Genomic DNA, 24,935 nt, shown 5'->3' with positions numbered 1-24,935 from the left:
TCTATGGAAGCTAAAAGAGAAAGTTTACAATTACAAACAAATAACATCAGGTGATGAAAGACGTAAATTCCTGTGCTGAAATGTCTGACGAAATGTTAAAATGCGTGCATCAGTATTTACATGGAAGATTGGAATTTTGTATTGTAACTGGTAATCGACACTTTGAACAGCACCCTCGAGGTGTTTCAGATCCAAAGCCTTTGTTCTTTCACTTCTTTTTCCTTGGCTTCATGCTGACACATGGAGTCGACAGCTGCGATTATTTACCAATTTCAAACTGCGATTGGTCGTTTTATATATATCCATGAAGCCACTGTGGACGTGCAGGGGACTCTCTCTCTCTCTCTCTCTCTCTCTCTCTCTCTCTCTCTCTCTCTCTCTACTCTCTCTACTTCTCACGAAATAAGCGTCAAACGAAAAAACTACAAAGTACGGAACTCGTCTAGCTTGAGGGGGAAACCAGATGGCGCTATGGTTGGCCCGCTAAATGGCCCTGAAATAGGTCAAACGGATATCACTGCGTTTTTTTTAAAATAGGAACCCCCCCCCTTTTTATTACATATTCGTTTAGTACGTAAAGAAATATGAATGTTTCAGTTGGATCACTTTTTTCGCTTTGTGATAGATGGTGCTCTAATAGTCACAAACATATGGCTCACAATTTTAGACGAACAGTCGGTAAGAGGTAGGTTTTTTAAAATTAAAACTCAGAACGTAGGTACGTTTGAACATTTTATTTCGGTTGTTCCAATGTGATACATGTACCTTTGTGAACTTATCATTTCTGACGACGCATGCTGTTACAGCGTGATTACCCGTAAGTACCACATAAATGCAATGAATGTTCAAAATAATTTCCGTCAACCTCAATGCATTTGGAAATATTTGTACCGACATTCCTCTCTACAGCGAGTAGTTCGCCTTCCGTAATGTTCGCACATGCATTGACAATGCGCTGACGCATGTTGTCAGGCGTTGTCGGTGGATCACGATAGCAAATATCCTTCAACTTTCCCCACAGAAATAAATCCGGGGACGTCAGATCCGGTGACGAATCCACCTGATGAAAAATGCTATTCAATACCGCTTCAACCGCACGCGAGCTATGTGCCGGACATCCATCATGTTGGAAGCACATCGCCATTCTGTCATGCAGTGAAACATCTCGTAATAACATCGGTAGAACATTACGTAGGAAATCAGCATACATTGCACCATTTAGATTGCCATCGATAAAATGGGGGCCAATTATCCTTCCTCCCATAATGCCGCACCATACACTAAACCGCCAAGGTCGCTGATGTTTCACTTGTCGCAGCCATCGTGGATTTTCCGTTGCCCAATAGTGCATATTATTCCGGTTTACGTTACCGCTGTTGGTGAATGACAGTTCGTCGCTAAATAGAACGCGTGCAAAAAATCTGTCATCGTCGAGTAATTTCTCTTGTGCCCAGTGGCAGAACTGTACACGACGTTCAAAGTCGTCCCCATGCAATTCCTGGTGCATAGAAATATGGCACGGGTGAAATAGATGTTGATGTAGCATTCTCAACACCGACGTTTTTGAGATTCCCGATTCTCGCGCAATTTGTCTGCTACTGATGTGCGGATTAGCCGCGACAGCAGCTAAAACACCTACTTGGGCATCATCATTTGTTGCAGGTCGTGGTTGACGTTTCACATGTGGCTGAACGCTTCCTGTTTCCTTAAATAACGTAACTATCCGGCGAACGGTCCGGACACTTGGATGATGTCGTGCAGGATACCAAGCAGCATACATAGCACACGCCCGTTGGGCATTTTGATCACAATAACCACACGTCAACACGATATCGAACTTTTCCGCAATTGGTAAACGCTCCATTTTAACACGGATAATGTATCACGAAGCAAATACCGTCCGCACTGGCGGAATGTTATGTGATACCACGTACTTATACGTTTGTAACTATTACAGCGCCATCTATCACAAAGCGAATAAAGTGGTCCAACATTCATATTTCTTTACGTACTACACGAAAATGTGATAAAAAGGGGGGTTCCTATTTTAAAAAACGCAGCTGATATCCGTTTGACCTATGGCAGCACCATCTAGCGGGCCAAACACAGAGTCATCTGGTTTCCCCCTTCAAGCTAGACGAGTTTCGTTCTTTGTAGTTTTTTCGTTTGATGCTTATTTCGTGAGATACTTGGCCCGGTCACTATCAATGGACCATCCTGTATACTGCTATTTCAACACTTCTCCCATAAGGAAGATGTTTCGGTGACAGTTTCGTAATGCACGCGTCGCTGTCATCTTGCGTATTAGCACCGGTGCATCTCTTAAGCAAATGTTCATTGGACAGAAATTTTGTCGTGTCCCGACAGGGAGTTATATCGACATGTGTCATATTCAGGGGTTTCACCTCGTCTGTTCTGTTCGAAGAGTGGAAGAAGGCGCGGGCAGCTTCTGCAACTCCGACATCTAGAAGGAGTAAGCTATTGCTAACGTGCAGGATACGGAACTCGGTGAGGAGTGGTTACTTATTGAGGGCAGAATTCATAAGATACGTATAGGTTGACAACTGAAAAGCCCTACTGGCACTGCCTTCCATTAATTTTATCAGTTGAACCCCTTGATCTTTGGATGCTATGGAGCAGAGGCTGGCGAATCTTACTAAGTTACCACGTCTGCCGTAGAACGACACAGAGCTTGCGTCGTTATACTCAGCAGATCCCGACTGACTACAGTGTCCTCCTGACCCCCAACTTATACTGCTTTCGTACGTCACAGAACGCTTCTATAACATTCTATATCTCCTTCCGAGACGCTGACCACTTACTTGGTGTATTTCAATTATCATGTGATGTGTGAAAGCTACTTGGATCTCTGTTTTGGGTCCGGCGACAGCAGTCACGTGACGTTATTTGACTCATGGCGCCGCTTCGTCAGCGGTGGTCAGTATCATCTACAAATACTCTTGCGATGCTCCTGGGAACTTGAGCCTAGCTGCTCTTCCAGGTGAATAACTCATAATACATTTAATTTATATTCGTCAGTGATTGAGATTCGCAACAATTTGTATACCGAACGAATCTTAAATGTGATTTGAGACTTTCTCGCCGTATTCCATTCGTGAAATCTTCTCGGGTGATCAGCCGAGTAAAGGCGTCGTCTTCTCGCAACGTTTCGAAGGGTTTCGTACCCATCTTCGCTTGAAGATGATGGGTACGAAACCCTTCGAAACGTTGCGAGAAGACGACGCCTTTACTCGGCTGATCACCCGAGAAGATTTCGCGAACGAATCTTATTCTGAACTAATTCGTCGATCGCCTACTGCTGTCTACACACGGAGGTGTCGTTTAACTTCATATAACCTGCTGCTATTTGCCATTTCTGCCGACCACTGGCATCTGGTTTCTTTGGGAATATTAATATGGGGAAACTCCATGGCTAGTACTATGGGATATTATCCCATCAGCTAACATCCCTGCTACTTCCTTTCGTAGCGATTCTTGTTGCGCCTGGGGTATTCTATACGGACATTGATTTATTATCATTCCTTTCAATTCTGGTATTAACTGTATACTATGTTTCACTACTGTAGTATGAGTCAATACGTCCCCAGGTAAGTGAAATACATCAATATATGCGGCGCATATCCTCTAGAGTGCCTGTACTTTCTCACTGTTTAAATGTTTCTTTCGTATTTTTTCTCTTAACATGCTGAAGCTTGACTTATTTACGCTTTTCATTCTGGTGGATACTTGTCGAATTTTATAACTACTTGGGGGCGGCAATTCGTCTGCTAACACTTCTGGGCATGTCTAAATGTACCTCTTCTTCGCGAATATGTGATATACTACTCCCTCCTTGGACTGTTACTATTGCCTCGGGGATAATCACGCCCCGCCTTACTTCTTGTTTCGGAATTTATCACTTCTGTACCGTTCACCTTCGATACCCTTACTCTTACGAATCTTACCTTCCTGGAACCGATCGTAATTTTTCCCGATGCCAGCCCCTGCTGGCTACGTGTATCATACTTAAAATCTTTTACTGGTTGCCCCTGCTGGCTACATTTCATTTCACTGATGGCCTCTTATTGGCATTAAGTACCCATTTCTATCTTGTAAACCTATGTTCTTCCGGCTTCTCGGTGCTATTCTTTCTTTTAATTACCTGATCTTCAACTGATTTCCAGGGACGAGCTATTTCCCCTCTCAGTTTATCTATCTGCCTTTTGGCAGCTTCTAATTCACTTTCCATGAAATACACTTTAGATTTTAAATAACGGTTTTCCTTCCTTATTTTATCGTTTTCTCTTCTTTCATCTTCATACTTTTTACTTTCCGTATTTAAATTCACTTTCAATGCATGGCACCCTCTCTATCTGTGAGATTCCGTCTATGTCTCTCGATATCGCCGTGTCTATTCGGTCCGCACGGCTTTCGCCTCGCATACCTCGCTTACCTGCTAACGGTGACGTGTTTGGTAACTGCCACGTAACTGGCCCGTTCTCTGTTTACTACTCGAGCTGGCTTCGATAACAGTGCGTCCTCTGTGACTTCCTTTAACTCTAACCATTCACCTCATAACTTAAAGCTTCTACGTGCGTAATCTAGCACTACTCTGTGCTTTTCTAGGAAATCCCTTCCTAGAAACCCTTCGAATGGGAAATCCATTTGTGTCCTTACAACTTGGAATTCGTGGTAATATCCTTTACCTCTTTCTGCCCGCAGCTTTATTCTAACCCGTCCTTCGGTTCTAATTTCCTAATTTGCGATATTCCTTATCGTCACTGTCTTTCTGCCATCTGATATTTTCTGCTGTAACACCTCAGGTTTAATTATACTTACGTGCACTCCACTGCCCACTAACAGCCCTATCTTTCTCTCTATTGTGTCATTGCTACTTACCTGTACGTAATCATTTTTACTAATGCAGTCTGCTGTACATACTATTCCTGTCACAACGTAATGGAACTGCTGCATTACGTTCGCGGTTCGTTTCCCAGCGTCTTGTCGACGTATGTTGGTCCAACGACTCTCGCTACATACACTAGGATAGTGTTATGTGCGACAGCATGTGAAACACGTAACAGCTTTCGCACTATTACAGGGAGGGTAATGTCCTACTAGGTTACATTTTATGCACCTTATTGGCGGAGGACATTCTCCGCGAGGGCCATTTCCTTAGAATTGGTCAACACCTATTTCCTTTATGGGTAGCCTAGTTCTCATGGGTTGGGATTGAGCCCCCTTCTTCTGACTGAACTTACGTATTTGTACTCTGCTTCTGCATTCTCTCGCTAAATGCCCTATTTTCCCGCAGTTATATCACTCATTAATTTGCTTTGGATATCCTACCTACCGATTGTACTGGTAGATAGGACAGCTTGGCTGTGGAAGTGGAAGGGTAGCCCACAACATAGACAGACAACTATTCACAATTACAAGCACCCACGCTTTAATGATCTTCCAGCAATAAATCTCAACTAAGCAAGGACATAAATTTGGTTACAAACTTGTTAAACTTCAACCAGTGAATAACCCCAATAAAGAATTACCAATCAATAAAACGTAGATAAAGGACTGCTTTACAAGAATGCTTAAATTAAGTAAAATCATGAAAGCTAAATTACAAATTTGATATTAAGCTTCAACAGGTGAATAACCCCAATAAATAATTCTCATTTAAATAAAATATAGATAGGAAAATGCCTTACCAAAATGCTTGAATTGTGTAAAATCATGAAAAGCTGAGTTACAACTTTTCTCGCAAACCACTTAGGAATTTACAGCAAATAAACAAGTTTGATCTGTTTAACCAGAAGTTAACTGCCAAGTCCAAGCGACCGAAGCCACTCAGAGCGGACGACCGCCCCAACGCTGGTCATCAACCGACATCGTCACGGCCCAGTGGCCACCGTGCTAAAACAGACTAACGTTTCGGTAAGCGACCAACACAGGAGTAACAGTGAGTGAAAGTCGGCGTACGCCTTACGAAACACGGCACACCCTGAAGCGGGACCAGGCACAGCTGACTAGCGGCCATACAACCGCGAGCAAACAAATCTCACGCCGCCCGTACTAACGCGGGAAATGATAGCGAGCGACAAGACACCACGCGCAAAGCAGCAACCGTGCCTACCCCTCGACCACAGAATGTACCCTGTCTCCTTGTCTATAGTAATACAATTTATAGCACACAAGAAAAGATTTAATAATTGCATTAGTTCAACGCAAGATCAGTTAACAGTTAGGTCCAGTAAAGATTTACCAACGGATTTACCTTCAAACCAACTTCCGGACCACAGGCGGAAATTAGTAAAGTTGGCATAAGTTTTCACCAGCCCGATAAACAAAAAATCAAATTAAACAGTTGCCAAAAATACAGTCACGATACGCAAGCCCTTCAAGACCTTGCTATCTTACAGTTATCATTAACGGCGAAACATGCACAAATGAATGACAAATTCACCATTGAAAGCAAAACAACAACACCACAAAGGTTAAATTAATTAATTTGCAGACGAGCCAGACACTGAAAGCTCAGTTCCACAAGATTAGGACTAACCTCACTCGGCAGCAATACATTTGTGCGCGTGATAACTAGGTTGCCCAAACATGACTCCAAAACCCAAAACAACAGGTCACACGTTAGCTGACTTGTTGTCGGATACTAGGTAACACCGGGCTAAGACAATCGCGACAAAAAAAAATCTCTGAAATTGCAGCTGCCTGCAGCAAAACAAATCAGTCAGGGTGCATGAACGTAAAGCACAAGCCACTGTTCCAGCCGGAGCGTAACCTTTTCAATGCACATACGGACAGAACAACACACGTGGGCGTAAAAGGAGCAACAGATGCGTACCAAGCAATCTATACTGCGCCAGAATACGACCCACGTCACGTCCACAAACCGGAGCACTGATCCCGGAGCTGGTGTCTGCTCGCTGGACTGCCGCAACTCTCTGTCCCCCGGAAAGCGATGCTGACTGCCGCCATGCTCAACGCTCCCTTCTCGGCCGTGCACAACTACTCTTCTCTTGTCGCCTCAGAGTGCGGCCGCAATGTCCGTTCTCCCCTGCTGTCCGCCCCAGACTCCCTTACTCGCACTCACTTACTCGTTAGGACCCGCTCCGACAGGAGGCGCTCGCGATCGCACATAGTGCCAACCTCAACCAGAGGAGTAATCGATAGCGTCTAGCGCCCGAGAGCCGCGCCACGGCTCACCGATATTTTTCTTTTTCAGAGTGGATTGCACTCTCTTCCGTCGATGCTAAATCAATTGCTTCTGCCGGCCGGAGTGACCGTGCGGTTCTAGGCGCTACAGTCTCGAACCGCGTGACCGCTACGGTCGCAGGTTCGAATCCTAACTCGGGCATGGATGTGTGTGATGTCCTTAGGCTAGTTAGGTTTAAGTAGTTCTAAGTTCTAGGGGAATGATGACCACAGCAGTTTAGCCCCATAGCGCTCAGAGCCATTTGAAGCAATTGCTTCTGACAAAGTGATTCACTCTCCCTGTGCTCGCACTACTGTCTTAAACCTATCGCTAAATAGTCCCTGTATTAAAACAACTCTCCCTAATTTTCGTATCAATGAGCAGCCGGCCGCGGTGGTCTAGCGGTTCTAGGCGCGGAGTCCGGAACCGCGCGACTGCTACGGTCGCAGGTTCGAATCTTGCCTCTGGCATGGATGTGTGTGATGTCATTAGGTTAGTTAGGTTTAATTAGTTCTAAGTTCTAGGCGACTGATGACCACAGAAGTTTAGTCGCATAGTGCTCAGAGCCATTTGAACCATAGCCATCAATGAGCAACTGCCTGGAATTTCGTCTGCCGTCATTACCCTTCTCATGGCTTCTCTGAAATAAAACTGCATACAATCTACTCGGGCTCCCCACTACACCACACTTTCATCCCTTGTTAGCCAACTATTAAAGATTTTTCACGGACAGAAATCTAATGTCCATTTATTTGCATAATTCTCCGTGAGAATCTCCCTCACTTCTGACCATGTTTCAGTGCGAGCTCTAACGATAAGTTTACTGCAGGCAGAAATCTGTATTTGACCTATAATATATTTAAGAAACAATCTTTTAGGCTCTGGTTCTACTAGTTCGTAAGCACTATCGCAAATGTCTATAAATTCAGAGAGTTGCTCTCTTTCTCCACCAAACTTTCTAGGCACTAACTTCGTTGTTTCACTATAGTTTAAACACAGTTGGTTACCACTATTGTTGAGAGTTGAATCTGCTATAGAAGACATTTTCATTAACCTTCCTGTAGTCTTGCACTGCGTGCTGTAGTGTTGTGAGCCTCTTGCTCACGTTCGCTGGCGATGCTGATGCCTTCCTGGTTTTCGTAAGCCTTCTTCTCACGTTTGCAGCCAGTGATGCTTTTGGTACGGTGGGCCGCTCACCCACGTCTGCAACCGATGTCACTTTCAGGAACGGTGGGCCTCTGCCCACGTCTGCTGCCGCTGTTCAATCTTGGGAATATAACTAAATCCCAGGTCCTTCAAAAGTTGGGTTTGCGTGTTGGTTCCTGCACGCTACTTGCTATGTTGACTTTAGATCATCACAGACTAAGGCATGCTGACAATACAATCAAGACATTGGTGAAAAAAGCAAGACAGGTGCAGCGGGGTGCCAAAAGAAGACTTGAAGATGATTATGAAGACTGTGTGTATTAACTATGGATCAGGAGTGTTTTAATCTTCTTTCTCCGTTTCCCGTAAGTTTGCTTTTTACTTCTTCTAGGAACATTATCTCAGGTACTGGTGAGCCTATAAGTCTGAAATTTTTATGACTTAGTCACATGGGTTTCTTACTGAAAGAACGATTGTTTAATTACTTGGTTTACAAAAGACTTAGGGGTGATAATCTAGCAAAAATTGATGGAAAAAATTTACTTAAAATAAATGTAAAATATGTCTGTAAGAAAACACTTTGACAATAAGCTGTTGTTTCAGTACTGTTATAACATATCAATGCACGTACAGTAAAAATTTTATGTCTCTGTCTCCAGAAGTTTGTGAGAAAATGTTCCCAATAGTAGGCATATTTTAACATTGCAGGGATAGGCGATTCCGTATCCCCTTAACTTTATTTTATTTATTTATTTATTTATTTATTGTTCCGTGGGACCAAATTAAGGATAAGTCTCCATGGTCATGGAACGAGTCAATACATGAAATTATAACACGATAGTAGAAACAGATAAGATGAAATACAAGAAACGTATTCAGGCGACAATTCGTAAGTTTAAATAAAGAAAATAATGTAACACTGGAATTTGCTTCATTTTTCAGCTCTTCCAGGAGCTCCTCGACAGAATAGAAGGAGTGAGCCATGAGGAAACTCTTCAGTTTAGACTTAAAAGCGTTTGGGCTACTGCTGAGATTTTTGAGTTCTTGTGGTAACTTATTGAAAATGGATGAAGCAGAATAGTGCACTCCTTTCTGCACAAGAGTCAAGGAAGTGCATTCCAGATGCAGATTTGATTTCTGCCTAGTATTAACTGAGTGAAAGCTGCTAACTCTTGGGAATAAGCTAATATTGCTAGCAACAAACGACATTAAAGAAAATATGTACTGTGTGGGCAATGTCAGAATTCCCAGACTATTGAATAGGGGTCGACAAGAGGTTCTCGAACTTACACCACATATAGCTCGAACAGCCCGTTTTTGAGACAAAAATACCCGTTTTGAATCAGAAGAATTACCCCAAAAAATAATACCATATGACATAAGCATATGAAAATATGCGAAGTAGACTACTTTTCATGTTGAACTGTCACTTATTTCAGATACTGTTCTAATGGTAAATAAAGCAGCATTTAGTTTATGAACAAGATCCTGAACATGGGCTTTCCACAACAGCTTACTATCTATCCGAACGCCTAGGAACTTTAACTGTTCCCTCTCGCTTATAATATGCCCATTCTGTCTGACCAAAATATCAGTTCTTGTTGAATTGTGAGTTAGAAACTGTAAAAACTGAGTCTTACTGTGATTTAGCATCATATTATTTTCCACAAGCCACGAACTTATTTCATGAACTACATTATTTCATAATCATTCAATATTACACACAATATCATTCACTACAAAACTGGTGCCATCAGCAAACAGAAATATTTTTGAATCACCTGTAATAGTAGAATGCATATCATTTATATAAATAAGAAACAGCAGCGGCCCCACCACCGACCCTTGAGGAACGCCCCACTTAACAGTGCCCCATTGGGACTGAACATCGCTACCGCTCTCAATATTGCGGAGAATTACCTTCTGCTTTCTATTCTTAAAGTAAGAGGCGAACCAATTATACGCTACTCCCCTTACTCCGTAATGGTCCAACTTCTGCAGTAATATTTTGTGGTCAACACATCAAAAGCCTTCGTTAAATCAAAGAAAACACCTAGCGTTCGCAACCTTTTATTTAATCCGTCCAAAACCTCACAGGGAAAAGAGAATATAGAATTTTCAGTTGTTAAACCATTTCTAAAGCCAAACTGTACATTTGACAGCAAATTATGTGAATTTAAATGCAAGAGCAGCGGCGTCTGCGTAGTTTTCAGTGTAATAGACCAGCATACTGCGTGAAATAACAGCAGAAATCGATGTGGGAGCGGCGAAACGTGGCGTTAGTGGATATGGCAACAGACAACCGACGTGAGTGCCTTTACTAACAGCACGACACCGTTCGCTGCGCCTCTTCTTGGGTTGGACCCTAGACTACTGGAAAACAATAGCCTGGTCAGATGAGGCCCGATTTCAATTGATAAGAGCTGATTCTACGGTTAGAGTGTGCCGTCGACCCAAGTTGTCAACAACGCTCTGTGCAAGCTGATGCTGGCTCCATATTGGTGTGGGCTGTGTTTACATGGAATGGACTAGGTCCACTGGTCCAGTTGAACCTATCATTGAATGGAAATGGGTATGTTCGGCTACTTGGACACCATTTGCAGCATTCACGGACTTCATGTTCCCAAACAACGACGCGCCATGTCACAGGGACACGATGGTTCGCGATTGGTTCGAAGAATATTCTGAACAGTTCGAGCGAGTGATTTGGCCACCTAGAGCGCCTGACGTGAACCTCGTGGAACATTTATGGGACATAATCGAGAGGTCCGTTCATATTCTGAACAGTTCGAGCGAGTGATTTGGCCACCTAGAGCGCCTGACGTGAACCTCGTGGAACATTTATGGGACATAATCGAGAGGTCCGTTCATGGACAAAATCCTACACAGCAGCACTTTCGCGATTATGGACGACTAGAGAGGCAGCAAGGCTCAATATTTATGCAGGAAAGTTCCAACGACTTGTTGAGTGCATTCCACTTCGAGTTTCTACTCCACGCCCACAAAAAGAAAGCCCGGAACGATATTAGGAGGTATCACATGATTTTTGTCACCTCAGTGTGTAGGCAGCTGTAGGCGATCGACGAATTAGTTCAGAATAAGATTCAATCAGTATACAAATTGTTGCAAATCTCAGTCAGCGACGATTATAAATTAAATGTATTAAGAGTTATTCACCTGGAAGAGCAGCTAGGCTCAAGCTCCCAGAAGCATTGGAAGAGTATTTGTAGACAATACTGACCAGCGCTGACGAAGCGGCGCCATGAGACAAATAACGTTACGTGACTGCTGTGGCCGGACTCAAAACAGAGATCCAAGTAGATTTCACACATCACATGATAATGGAAATAAACCAAGCAAGTGGTCAGCCTCTCGGCTGGAGATATAGAATGTTATAGAAACGTTCTGTGACGTACGAAAGCAGTATAAATTGGGGGCAGGAGGACACTGTAGTCAGTCGGGATCTGCTGAGTATAACGACGCAAGCTCTGTGTCGTTCTACGGCACACGTGGTAACTTAGTACGATTCGCCAGCCTCGGCTCCGTAGCATCCAGGGAGATAGAGTGCAGATCATGGGGTTCAACTGATAAAATTAATGGAAGGCAGTGCTAGTAGGGCTTCTCAGTTGTCAAGGTATAGCAACCTTATGAATTCTCCCCTGAATAAGTAACCACTCCACACTGAATTCTGTATCCTGCACGTTAGCAATAGCTTACTCATTCTAGATGTTGGAGTTGCAGAAGCTGCCCGCGCCTCTTTCCACTCTTCAAGCAGACGAAAAAGGTAAGACCCCTGAGAACAACACGTGTCGATCTAACTCCCTCTCGGGACACGATAGGGGTGGAAGAAAAATTGGTGCCAGGTGTGGGGTCTGCTAGGTGATTGTCTACGGGAAAGAGACATCCAGGATACTGGAATAGGTGCAAGGGATGGAGTAATGGAGTATAAGAGGATTAGGACAGAGAGTAGCTGCAGACGTGGGGCCAAGAGGTCCACATTTAGAGAAGTAACAGTGGCAGCAGCCATGGGCAGAAGCCCACTGTTCCCAAAGCAACAGCGGCAGCATGATACACCTCAATTACTGTATTAATTCCGACAAACACTGTTTTCGGGAGACGATGCCATATCACACTATTCAAGCACTCGTTGGGGTTCTGCGTTTTTTCATGAAGACATTTCATCATAAGACTTCTGCCAGCCAGATCTCTGAAAATGGGCTTTATTTCTTCAATGATGGCTAATGGTAGACTGTGGTGGTGAATGTATTTAACTCCAGTTTTTAGTTCCCTATTATATTTACACCAGCTCTTGGGGCACAAATCATGTCCTGGATGCTCATCAGTGGATGGGGTGCGGAAATACAAAGCCCATATAGCTTTCATCATTTCTTCAAGATTGCCTGTATTTTGCCCGAATGCAAGGCCATAGCAATTCTGAATGTGGTCTATTATGGAATCAGTTAATCTTTCTTTACCATGCAAGATTTTGCCATCATCTAGTTTTCTCCCTTTCGAAGCTAATTTTAACCCTTCAGCCTGGCACCCAGTCTCTTCTGCACATCTATACATTTAATTTTGCTTATATTTACACTGTTTCCCTATGGTTTGCTTTCCAAAACTTCTTTGAATGCTTTAGAGTCACCATCCCCAGATACTTGACATAGCGAACATTATACCACTATGAAGAGCGATGAAAAATTTTTTTCACCCCAGCAACCTCCATGCCACCACTACTACAATAACAATTAGCAACACAGTCATCACTAAGTTCATTTTTCAGCCTGTCTATGCATCTCCAGTATTTCGACATTATTGCAACATCAATAACCTTGCCAGTGTCAGCACTAGTTGCTGTTACAACACCATTGTTGGAGGGGTGTCCCCTTTTTTGCCACGTGCCATCAAAAGCTACTGTGAGGTCACGGCTGCCATCATTTTCTTTCACTGCTTCTTCCACAGCTATCTACATTGACTTCTGTGCTACATCTTCAACTGCAGATTCTAGCACTTAGTTGCAAGCATCAAACTTTGAAGGTACACTTGGAACATGTAGAACACCGCATAGTATATCACCAGCTGCTTTGCCCTTACCAATTGCTCGCAATAGATAAACTAACGTAATATTTACACTATAAAGTTCAGTTTTCTTGTGTCCATTATTTATGGTTACTGAAACAGAACTTGGAAACTTACAGCTGTACTTACTAACACTGTATATTAAATTAAACTGGGTAGCCAGGCCAAAATGGGATTCTACTTTCAGAGAAACGTTTCCTTGAGATTTCTGGCAGCACACACTGTTTTCAAGAGCTTCGCACAATATACTCGTATCAATGAGTTCAAAAACTTCTTTCCCTTTATCAAGTAAATTATATTTCTCTTCCAACAACACTGTTTTCAATTGGAGTAAGTCCGTTCGGCAAATCAGTAATAAGGGGACTCACATTTTCCAATAGTGATGATGAAGAACTGCTTTCCTAATGAATCATCATTTCTTTTCTTTTGCCAGTTCACACGCTTTTTAAACGCGTGTGAACTGCGAAAAATTAAGCAGTAAATACGAAATAACTCGAAAACAACAACTTTCATATAGCACACTGTTTACAAACAATCTTTTCACAAAGTCAAAGGGTAACTTGAGGAAACCAGAGGGAAACATTTTCGGGCAAATAGTGTATAAAGAGTCGTTGGAAAGCGGGATATTTGAATTCATGTCACATAACTGTACTGCCAAAACGTTTATGGTCAGCCATGAGAGACGTGTACAACTAAAGCGCAATACCCGATCTCAAAAATCTATAAAAACAAAATAGTTATAATTCTAGTAGAGCTATGCATGTGCCCGCATCTCGTGGTCGTGCGGTAGCGTTCTCGCTTCCCACGCCCGGGTTCCCGGGTTCGATTCCCGGCGGGGTCAGGGATTTTCTCTGCCTCGTGATGGCTGGGTGTTGTGTGCTGTCCTTAGGTTAGTTAGGTTTAAGTAGTTCTAAGTTCTAGGGGACTTATGACCACAGCAGTTGAGTCCCATAGTGCTCAGAGCCATTTGCTATGCATGATACGTCATTTTAAAGAGAAAACTTGGCGGGATATAAAACGCCAGTAAAACTAAAATCAATTTGTTAACCCAAAATCCGATTCCGTATCCCCTTAAGGGGGGTGGGACGTCAAACGAGCCGACTTGGAGCAGGAGAGTCACCACAGGACATTTTAATTTCCACTGTCTATACTTTTACAAGTAAATTCATAAAACTTTGTCAGCATGACCAGGAAGGATTCAGGATTCACACTCGTAGCAGCGGAAGTTCAAAAACATAACAAAATAATTTTTTTTACATGTGAAATTTCATCATTTTTTCACTTGCTATTGGCTGCATTTGCTGCTATAGGTACACTTTTTGTTGTGGATTGGCCGGAGACCAACCCACTAAATTGAGAGAAGCCGAAAGGCACGCGTTTAAGCTCACGCAGGCTGGCGTGAGGTCTGGAACTGGACAAGGAATTCAGACTTTAGAAAAAAGGTGGTACTTGGTGTAATACTCAACTTTAATCCATCAATATTGAACGTAGCTCTTGTCTGTACATTCTTCACAATATCAATAGCAACTGATAATGGCGCCTTGCTAGGTCGTAGCAAATGACGTAGCTGAAAGCTATGCTAACTATCGTCTCGGCAAATGAGAGCGTATTTTGTCAGTGAACCATCGCTAGCAAAGTCGGTTGTACAACTGGGGCGAGTGCTAGGAAGTCTCTCTAGACCTGCCGTGTGGCGGCGCTCTGTCTGCAATCACTGATAGTTGCGACACGCGGGTCCGACGTATATTAACGGACCGCGGCCGATTTGAAGACTACCACCTAGCAAGCGTGGTGTCTGGCGGTGCCACCACACTTTTCTTCATAAGTAAGAGAGACTGTTCGATGAATTTTGCACAGCAATCAAACCATAGTTACAGGTGTCTGAAACTCTAGAATCTATTTAATTTATGACAAAATGAATGAGCTGTTACGTTTTAAACTCTATGTTTAGAAAAAAATCAAATTTTGTAGTTAATTATCTCAATTTTTACCACAGTTTTTGATAGATTTGGAAAATTCTTGAGTGTCATACACCTGTAAGTATGGTTTGTATACTGTGCAAAATCTCTCTTACTTGTGAAGAAAAATGTACCTATAGCAACAAATGCAGCCAACAGTAAGTGAAAAAATGATGAAATTTCATATCTAAAAAAATTTATTTTGTTATGTTTTTGCACTTCCACTGCTGTGAGTGTGAATCCTGAATCCTTCCTGGTCTTGCTGACGAAGTTTTATAAATTTATTTGTAAAAGTATAGACAATAGAAAATAAAATGTCTTGTGGTGCCTCTCCTGCTCCAAGTCGGCCCGTTTGACGTCCTACCGCCCGTAAGTGAAGGCCGTCGGCCATTGCGTTGCCGTTGTCCGTGGTGATAGGCAATGCTTGAAATCTGGTGTTCCTGATACACTCTTGACACTGAGGATCTCGGAATACTGAATTCTCTAGCGATTTCCGAAACGGAACGTCTCACTCGTCTTGCTCTGCGTTCACATTCTGTTAATTCCCGTCCTGGGGTCATAATCACGTTGGACATCTTTTCACATGAATCACCTCAGTCCGAATGACAGCTCCGGCAATGTATCTCGTGTACGCGATGCTACTGCTATTTGTATGTGTGCATATCACCATCCCTTGACTTTTGTCAAGACAGTGTACTTCAAGGATGCAAATTACGTTAAGAAAGCCATAGTTCATCTTTCCCGACCAGAACATCCCCTTAAGTGTTACGGCGGCGTTACGTAATCGTGCAGACAAGACTGGTCCGCACCGCGCAGATCGCGGCCAGCGCGCTGAGTACGCAGTTCACCGCAGTCGAGATAGAGGGCGGCGTGGGCAGTCGGCGGCGCGCGGCCGCAGAGGGCGCCGTACACGGGTCGATGGCGCGGCCGTGCTGGTTTCGCGGACGGAAAGAGCCCAATTTCCGGCAGTCGGTTCGGCCGGCCAATTCTGTTTTGCGGCGCTCCGCGCTGTGCTCTGCTATGTGGCGCTGATACCCCGGGGAAACAGCAGAGAAAGCGGGCGGATCGCCGCTCCCAGTCGGGAGCCCGCGTGCGGCAGCAGCTGCGAGTGAACCCAGCCGCGGAAATGCTCCCACCTGGCGAGGCGGAATCCTTCTGCGACTTTATAGAAGGCAACGGACAGGATCCAAATACTGTTTACTCCGTTGATACCATATTTGCTGACGTGGAGCACACGACAAGTGCCATCATTCGATTTCCCAGGAAATAAGGGAACGCTTGGATTATCCGTAGATACTCGACCGATTCTGAGAAAACGACGATCAAAGTTCTCGAGATATTTTTAGATGTGCTGTACGTGCCTTTCATCGCACTATGTCCTCAGACAATATCGTGGATAGGTGGTTAGCGTTGCGGCTTCTTGATTTTGCGCCCCGTGTTCCAAACCTGATTATTGTTTTCATTTTTCTTTATTTTTATTCTTTCCTTTTATCTACTCATGTGCGTCGAACGTTCGTATACGAATATTTCTTATCAAATTAGGGAATATAAGGGTGTTCCTAATTGTACAGTTAAATTCAATTTCGCGAAAAAGCGAGTGAGGTGGCGAAATGGTTAGCACACTCGACTCGCATTCAGGAGGACGGCGGTCAAAACCCGCGTCCGGCCATCCTAATTTGAATTACTTTTGAATGCATTATGGGAACAGCAGTGATCAATGTCTTATAAATAATTACTATTAAAAACAGTCCTGATCACGATTTATTTAACAAGGTGACCGGTTTCGACCACTACTGTGGTCATCTTCAGACCATGGAGTAGGAACCTATTTCTGTTGGAGAATCCAACAGAAAGAGGTTCCTACTCAATGGTCTGAAGATGACCACAGTAGTTGTCGAAACCGTTCACTTTGTTAAATAAATCGTGATCAAGACTGTTTTTAATAGTAATCATCCTAATTTGGATTTTTGCCGGCCGAAGTGGCCGTGCGGTTAAAGGCGCTGCAGTCTGGAACCGCAAGACCGCTACGGTCGCAGGTTCGAATCCTGCCTCGGGCATGGATGTTTGTGATGTCCTTAGGTTAGTTAGGTTTAACTAGTTCTAAGTTCTAGGGGACTAATGACCTCAGCAGTTGAGTCCCATAGTGCTCAGAGCCATTTGAACCATTTTTTTAATTTGGATTTTCCGAGATTTCCCTAAACCGCTTCAGGCAGATGCCGGGATGGTTCCATTAAAAGGGCAAAGTCAACTTGCTTCCCCATCCTTCCCTAATCCGATGGGACCGATGACCTCGCTGTTTGGTCCCCTCCCCCGAATCAACCAACCAACCACAAGAAATTATTTATTATATTATCGATGTGTCAATGGTATGTTCATAGGTTAGAATCTTTTTAATTTCTCATATTTAATATGTCATTCTCATATCAGTATTTACATCATTTCTCATATTTTATTCACTTGTTTACTCTTCACGAGAATTTCGTGCATTCCCTTGGATGATACCAGTCGCAAGCACATTCGAAACAGATATTCCGAACACCACGAGCATCGTGTAATGGCAGGTTTGCCGCAGTGACATTTCTTCTCATCAATCTCATTGGCGAAGATTTCACGTGTTGGCAATAATTGTACGGCAAACCATTCACAACGGATCACTCTTCCGAAACTGGCGCTTGCAGTTGATTATAAATCAAAGATAAACTACAGGAATTTCACCGAAAACAATTTCAAATAATTTTCTCATTCTTTTTTTATCATTATCGGCTCCGGGTTCGAACCCGCCACCGTTTTAATTTTTATCAATAATCAGCATTGACGACCGAAGACTTCCGGCATAAGAAATCACCCTCATTTTGCCAACGGACTTCTCAAAGACGGCGGAGGAGCACTCTCTTACCCTTGGGGAGGGAAAGTACCCCTAAAGATGGCCGAATCAACAAATGATCAACGGCTTGAGGATGCAGAAGGCAATGGAAACCGCTGGATTTAAGACACATAACATGTATCGACACGACATTTCGCCTGTAACTGGAAAAAAGTGTCATGATGATTTCTACATTGATAAAACATTACGGAATAGTCCCCCATTCGGATCTCCGGAAGGGGACTGTCAAGGTGGAGGTGACCATGAGAAAAAGATTCAGTAACAAAGAAAGGACAACGTTCAGCGAGTCGGGGCATGAACTGTCAGAAGCTTGAACATAGTAGGGAAGGTAGAAAATCTAAAAAGAGAAATGCAAAGCCTCAAGCGAGATATAGTAAGGGTCAGTGAAGTGGGGTAATATAAACAGCAGTAGAAAATGGTATAACGGGAGTCGGATTCGCTATGAATAGGGCAGAGAGTGTGTCACTGTGAAGAGTTCAGTGATAGGGTTGTCCTTGTCAGAATCGACAGCAAACCAACTCTTACAACGATAGTTCACGTATACATGCCATCGTTGCAAGTTCAAGATGAGGAGATAGAGAAAGTATATGAGGACATTGAAAGGATAATACTTCTGTATACTGAGATGAAAATATAATACTTATTGGGGACCGGAATGCGGTTTTAGGGGAAGAAATAGAAGAAAACGTTACAAGAGAATATGGGCTTGTGACAAGGAATAAGAGAGGAGAAAGACTAATTGCGTTCTGTAATAAATTTCAGCTAGTAATAGCGAATACTCTGTTCAACAATCATAAGAAGAAAAAATGGTTCAAATGGCTCTGAGCACTATGGGACTTAACAGCTATGGTCATCAGTCCCCTAGAACTTAGAACTACTTAAACCCAACTAACCTAAGGACACCACACAACACCCAGTCATCACGAGGCAGAGAAAATCCCTGACCCCCACAAGAAGAGGAGGCATGCTTGGAAAAAGGCCAGGTGGTACGGGAAGATCTCAGTTAGATTACATCATGGTCAGACAGAGATTCCGAAAACAGATACTGGATTATAAGGCTTGCCCAGGAGCAAATATAGACTAAGATCACAGTGTAGTAGTGATGAAGAGTAGGCTCAAGTTTGAGAGATTGGTCAGGAAGGATCAGTACGCAAAGAAGTGGTATACGAAGCATTAAGTAATGACGAGATGCGCTTGAAGTTCTCTCAGGCTACAGATACAGCATTAAGAAATAGCTCGTTAGGCAGTACAAAATGGTTCAAATGGCTCTGAGCACTATGGGACTCAACATCTGAGGTCATCAGTCCCCTAGAACTTAGAACTACGTAAAACTAACTAACCGAAGGACATCACACACATCCATGCCCAAGGCAGGATTCGAACCTGCGACCGTAGTGGTCACGCGGTTCCAGACTGAAGCGCGTAGAACCGCTCGGCCACACCGGCCGGCTTAGGCAGTACAATTGAAGAGGAATGGACATCTCTAAAAAGGGCAATACAGAAGTTGGAACGAAAAACATACGTACAATGAAGGTAACTGCAAAGAAACAATGGGCAATAGAAGAAATACTTCAGTTGATCGACAAAAGAAGGAACTACAAAAATGTTCAGGGAAATTCAGGAATACAGAAATACAAGTCGCTGAGGAATGAAATAAACAGAAGTGCAGGGAAGCTATAACGAAAAGGCTGAATGAAAAATGTGAAGAAATCGAAAAAGAAATGATTGTCGGAAGGACTGACTCGGCATATAGGAAAGTCAAATCAATCTTCGGTGAAATTAAAAGCAAGGGTGGTAAAATTATGAGTGCAACGGGAATACCGCTGATATGATAGAAGAAGAAACAGGTTTCGATATAGAACAGATGGGGCATTCTGTATTAGAATCAGAATTTAAGAGAGGTTTGGAGGACTTAAGATCAAATTAGGCAGAAGGGATGGATAACATTCCATTAAAATTTCTAACGTTATTGGGGAAAGTGGCAGCACGCCAACTATTCAAGTTGGTGTATAGAATGTATGAGTCTGGCGACATACCATCTGACTTTCGAAAAAGTATTATCCACACAGTTCAGAAGACTGTAAGAGCTGAAAAGTGCGAAAACTATCGCACAATCAGCGTAACAGCTCATGCAACCAAGTTGCTGAGAAGAATAATACGCAGATGAATAGAAAAGAACATTGAGAATGAGTTCGATGACGATCAGCTTGGCTTTAGGAAAGGTAAAGGAATTAGCGAGGCCATTCTGAAGTTGTGGTTAATAATGGAAGGAAGACTAAAGAAAAGACAAGTTAACTTCATATGATTTGACGATCTGGAAAAGACATTCGACAATGTAAAATGGTGCAAGATGTTCGAAATTCTGAGAGAAGTAGAGGTAAGATATAGGGAGAGATGGGTAATATACAACATGGACATGAGCTAAGAGGGAGTAATAAGAGTGGACGACCAAAAACGAAGTTCTCGGATTAAAAAGGGCGTGACAGGAATGTAGTCATTCGCCCCTACTGTTCAATCTATACATCGAAGAAACAATGATAGAAATGAAAGATTCAGGAGTGGAATGAAAGTTCAATGTGGAAGGATATCAGTGATACGATTCGTTCATGACATTGCTATCCTGAGTGAAAGTGAAGAAGAATTACATTATCTGCTGAACGGAATGAACAGTGTAATGAGTACATAATATCGATTGAGAATGAATCGAAGAAAAACCAAAGTAATGAGAAGTGGCAGAAATGAGAGCAGCGAGAAACTTGATATCAGGATTGATGGTCACGAAGTAAATGAAGTTAAGGAATTCTACCACCTAGGCAGCAAAATAACCAGTCACGGTCGGGGCAAGGAGGACATCAAGAGCAGACTAGCAATGGCAAAAAGGGCATTTCTGGCCAAGAGAAGTCTACTAGTATCAAACATAGGCCTCGATTCACCGAAGAAATTTGTGGGAATGTACGTTTGGAGCACAGCATTGTATGTCATTGAAACCTGGACTGTGGGAAAACCGGAACAGAAGAGAATCGAAGCATTTGAGATGTGGAGCTACAGACGAATGTTGAAAATCAGTTGCACTGATGACGTAAGGAACGAGGAGATTCTGCGCAGAATCGGAGAGGAAAGGAATATGTGGAAAACACTGATAAGGAGAAGGGACAGGATGATAGGACATCTGTTAAGACATCAGGGAATGACTTCCATGGTATTAGAGGGAGCTATAGGGGGCAAAATTGTAGAGAAAGACAGAGATTGGAATACATCCAACAAATAATGAGGACAGAGATTGCAAGTGCTACTCTGAGATGAAGAGATTAGCACAGGGGAGGAATTCGTGGCGGGCCGCATCATACCAGTCAGAAGACCGTTGACTCAGACATGGATATATAAATGAAAAACTAAAATAAATGCCATAATTGGGTTTTGAAAACGGGGAGCAAGATTGAAAAGGCGCAACACTAATCACTTAGCCACCATTTCTTCTGAGCATGTCGCGTGATGCAGCGCACGTAACGTACCTCGAAATACCTCGAAAACTTTGTCGTTTTTTTTTTCCTTTCAGAAACGGTCGAGTACCTACGGATAAGCCGAGACACGTGTTCGTTTATTTTAACTCCTCTTCCATTGAGCGAAGTTTCTGGGAGATCGGGTGATGGTGCTTTCCATTTTCTCCACGAGAGTTCTGAAACGTCCATCGCATGTGCTGATGACTGTAACTTTCCCTCTCGCCTGGCAGGATGTTTCTTGCGTCTCTGTTATCACTAATTGAAGCTGCAGGGTCTGCATGATGACTATCAAAGTTTGCTTCTTCTATGGAGGAAAGCGTTGTCACTTACACATGTCGATTTAATAGGCGACGAAGTTCTGTAGTCTTCTGACAAAACGATGTAAAACAAGTTTTCTAATGATTACACTGTGGCTACTTTGGGAAAATTAATTATTTGAAAAACATGCACTTTTTGCAGCTTGTGTCGTCTTTATTTTACAGTGTCCGCGTACATCACTGAATGTACCTGCAAAATTATGTCATTGTATGACTCGTAGTTCAGGAGGTATGACGCGGTAAACGTTGAGATGCCTGAAAAACTACATTTTTCTTAGCCCGCCCGGTCAGCCGTGCGGTCTAACGCACAGCTTTCCGGAGTGGGAAGGAGCGCCTGGTCCCCAGCACGAATCCGCCCGAAGCATTTGTGTTGAGGTCCGGTGAGCCGGCCAGTCTGTGGATGGTTTTTAGGCGGTTTTCCATCTGCCTCGGCGAATGCGGGCCGGTTCCCCTTATTCCGCCTCAGCTCCACTATGTCGGCGATTGCTGCGCAAACAAGTTCTCCACGTACGCGTACACCACCATTACTCTACCACGCAAATGTAGGGGTTACACTCGTCTGGTGTGAGATGTTCCCTGGGGGCGGGGGGTTCCACCGGGGGCCGAACCGCACAATAACCCTGAAAGAGTGGTTCGGTGTGGGGTGGCGGAGGGGTGAAGTGAACTGTGGACCACTGCGGCTGCGGCGGGGACGGAGTCACTCCGTCGTTTCTGGGCCCCCGTAACATACAATACAAAACAATACAATACCTTTTTTCTTAAAACGGAGCGCAAATTAGACAGGCTTCAGTCATCCAGTATTTGATAATGAGAGCACTTAGTGATTTCTAACTAATTTTAAACATAATTTCAAACCGTTGCTAAACGTTTTGTCGCTTATATGTTTAAAGTCAGATTTAACACATTCAGTCATTCACAAAGTAATCAGATGTTTCAATGTATTTGATATATATATGTGCCTTCGATTCTTTAAGGAATATGGCTGGAGGGGTTTCCTGGTTCTTAAGAAACGCAAAGCATACTATTACTTAACGTGCTTCGATTTCTTGATATTTAACCCGTAAATGCACAGATTTATTGAGGATTTTTTTGTACCCGAGCATATAAGCCACACATGTCAAGGAAACTAATTAGATATCCAAGTTCATTTATTTTTTTCCGAAAGATGGTACTTTTGATGAACAGAACAGAAATTTTTAGTTGAAATTTACCAAAGTTCTTCATAATAGAAGGAAATACCTGTCTAAAAATTGCATTATACTCTAACATAAACAAACGACGCACCACGAAGGAATTATACGAATGGGATGTAAATGTAAAAACAAACAAATGATTACAATTTCAGAAAAAATGAATGATTTATTCAAGGCAGAGAGCTTCACAAGTTGAGCAAGTCGAAAAAGCGTTGGTCCATCTCTGGCCCTTATGCGAGCAGTTATTCGGCTTGGCATTGATTCATTTAGTTGTTGGATGTGCTCCCGAGGGACAACCGTGTCAAATTGTCTCCAATGGACGAGATACGTTTTTAGAATCCCGAGCTGGTTGGAAGGCCCTGCCCATAATGCTCCAAAAGTTCTCAGTTGTGGAGAGATCCGGCGACCTTGCTGGCTAAGGCAGGGTTTGACAAGCATGAACACAAGCAGTGGAAACTCTCACCGTGTGTGAGTGGGTGTTGCCTTGCCGAAACAGCATAAGCCCTGGCTGGCTTGCCAAGGAGGGCACCAGATGGGTCATAGAATATCGTCGACGTACCGCTGTGCTGTAAGGGTGCCATGGATGGCAACCAAATGAGTCCGGCTACCTGCTCTGAAATGGAAAGGGACCCAAAACCATCACCACTGGTCGTCGGGTGTCAGTCAATTTTGTACCCCACCACTGTCTGCGACATCTACTGACACATTTTCGCCGGTCAGCAGAGTTCAGTTCGAAGCGGAACTCATCACAGAAGACAATTCTACTCCAGTCAATGAGATTCCAGTCCAAATGTGCTCGACACCACGGCAATCGGGCTTGTTGACGTACAGAGGTCAATGTTAGTCAGCCTAAGGGGCGACTTGAATTCAGACCCGTTTCTCTGAGCCGCCTATTAATGTTCCTTGTGGTCAAAGAGACGCCAGTTGCACGTTGGATCGATAATGATGATGGATCCAGTGCTCTGAGTGTCTCTCTGAAGATTGCTCGATCCTCAGTTTCTGTCGTCTCTCTAGGCTGACCGCTTCCTTCTTGGCGATGTGGTCTGTCATGGTTTATGGATTCCTGCCAGCATCGTCGAGTTACGACATCGCTACCATACAGATGTTGTGCGATTCGCCAATTACTCCAACTGGTTTATTTAAGTCCAACTACACGTCCTTTTTCAAGTGCTGCTTATATTGTTTACGCTCCCGTCTATGAGGCATAGTTACTGTCCAACTGAGTACACGGAATGAAATTCGCAGGGATTTTATGCCCTGCTATCGACGTATCCCCTGTTTAAAATTAATTAGTCTAGATCACAAGGCACGTTTATTTAAATGTGACCGATTTCGAACACCATATGATCATGTTCATATTTACAACTATATTATAATACACGATTTAAATGAGAGGGATACATTAAAAAACAGTCCTTCCCCTGTATCTGAGTGGTCAGCGCGACAGAATGTCAATCCTAAGCGCCCCGGTTCGATTCCCGGCTGGGTCGGAGATTTTCTCCGCTCAGGGACTGGGTGTTGTGTTGTGCTAATCATTACCATTTCATCCCCATCGACGCGCAAGTCGCCGAAGTGGCATCAAATCGAAAGACTTGCACCCGGCGAGCGGTCTATCCGACGGGGCGTCCTAGTCAAACGACAATTAAATTTTCATTAA

Source organism: Schistocerca serialis, chromosome 7, assembly GCF_023864345.2.
Source record: "Schistocerca serialis cubense isolate TAMUIC-IGC-003099 chromosome 7, iqSchSeri2.2, whole genome shotgun sequence".
NCBI lineage: Eukaryota > Metazoa > Arthropoda > Insecta > Orthoptera > Acrididae > Schistocerca > Schistocerca serialis.
Note: the sequence above shows the minus strand (reverse complement) of the source record.